Source organism: Anneissia japonica, unplaced genomic scaffold (genome assembly GCF_011630105.1).
Source record: "Anneissia japonica isolate Jap-2015-1 unplaced genomic scaffold, ASM1163010v1 scaffold4415_len418423_cov169, whole genome shotgun sequence".
In the NCBI taxonomy this organism is placed as follows: Eukaryota; Metazoa; Echinodermata; class Crinoidea; order Comatulida; family Comatulidae; genus Anneissia; species Anneissia japonica.
The window spans coordinates 275,076-276,904 of NW_022743399.1; the positions used below are offsets into that span (position 1 = coordinate 275,076).

General features: G+C 34.7%; 2 non-coding genes across 2 annotated transcripts; both read right to left on the reverse strand.

Annotated features, from left to right (window-relative positions):
* Positions 1 to 246: 246 nt before the first annotated feature.
* Positions 247 to 319, reverse strand: Trnat-ugu. Its single transcript has one exon. It is a non-coding gene; the product is annotated as a tRNA-Thr (tRNA).
* Positions 320 to 728: 409 nt separating this feature from the next.
* Trnat-ugu lies at positions 729 to 801 on the reverse strand. The gene has a single exon. It is a non-coding gene; the product is annotated as a tRNA-Thr (tRNA).
* Positions 802 to 1,829: the final 1,028 nt, after the last annotated feature.

A 1,829-nucleotide genomic window follows, 5' to 3' on the forward strand; every position in this document is an offset into this window, starting at 1 on the left:
AGTGGTTTAGTGACGTCGTATCTGGAATGAATTTTATTTTGCTTATATATTGGCTTTTAAAAAAGAAATTTAAAAAACAATTTCGTAAACTCACTCCTTATCCGTGTATATGCACAAGGTGTAATTCATCATTCGGTTTCAGAGCACGAAGTTTTGCATTACGAGTATATTATGACATTGATAAAATGGTTAATAAAAATAAATTTTGTTAATAAAATATAAAATACATTAGATTATTCAACAAGAAGCCTCTAGTGAGATTTGAACTCACGACCCCTGGTTTACAAGACCAGTGCTCTAACCACTGAGCTATAGAGGCAACTTTTACTAACGACATTTTTAAATTCGATTTTGATAATAAAGTCGATAATAATTTTGATAGTATAATAATTGGTCAATAAAATATGTTTGATTAGCCATAGTTGACAAAGTGAATCTGTTGTATTTACATATTTTCATTCCTCCGTGATTTGACAGGGTTACGTTGTTTGTAAATAGATCAACTTTATTTTAAAATAAATAAAGTCGATAATAATGTTGATAGTATAATAATTGGTTAATAAAATATGTTTGATGTTTGATTAGCCAATAGTTGACAAGGTGAAAGCTGCTCGTAATTTTATCAACTTTTTCTGGAATCAAGAATAATTCATATTTGTTGGTAGTAAAAATGTTTGCTAATAAAATGTAAAGGTTAATAAAATATATTTTATGATAAAAAAATATAAAGCCCCTAGTGAGATTTGAACTCACGACCCCTGGTTTACAAGACCAGTGCTCTAACCACTGAGCTATAGAGGCAACGGTAATAAAGTTTAGTTTAAAATTTGCTTTTGATGGCTTTTGATTTAACGTATGAGACGGCATCTGTTGCATTTGCCGTGATGTCATTCTTATTGATTTTCTGCATAATATTATTGACATTAAACTAATTCCTCCTTGCTCCAAGTATCGAAATGCACGCCATCGTGTCGGGATTAAATATTTCGACATTAATTATGTCATCATCAGGAATTTCCTGCACGTCCGTTCACAACTGACGGCGCTGGACGCTTTTAAAGTTTTGGTAACAAGAACAGCAATGATTCTCTGGGGTCGGCGCCTTGTGCGAACCTAATATAATTTGGAACAATCTGTTAATAAAATAATATTACTAAGATTTGATGTTATACCATGTATAGTACGTAGCGCCTTGATCGATACATTACTTTTTTACGTTCGGTACAGCCCCCATGACCAGGGCAGATCCAGAGATGTCTGAAAGGGGATAAAAGTTTGGACGATCGAGATCACCACCCAAGGGGTCCGGGGGGATTCTCCTGCGAAATCGTTGTTTTAGCTAGACGCCCGAAAATAACTTGTGATGCGTTTTGGATGATTTTGTTTTTGTTTTTTTTTTACTTTCCAAAAGGAGGGGGAGGGACCGGCCCACCCCACCCCCTAAATCCGCCCCGATGAGGCTGAAAGTGATATAAAAGTAGATGCTAGGGTTTAATAAAATAACACTTTGTTATTTTATTTTAAAAAGTAGCACATCCTTTCATATTAGGGCCTAATTGCAGCATCATGGGGCTGTACCGAACGTGGAAAAGTAATGTAAAATAATATTAGTTAATAAAATAGGATATAAAATGTGTTTTGATTTGGTGATATTTGTACTCGCGACCTCTTGTTTACGGACCAGTGCTCTATACAACTGATTTACAACAGGCATAGAGGAAATTATTAAGAAAGTGTACGTTGGAAGTTTGTTTCTGTAAGAGGAAATTATTAATCGCCCAAAACTCCTCAGGTTATGCTGGCGTCTAGAAAACAAAAGGGTAGTGGGA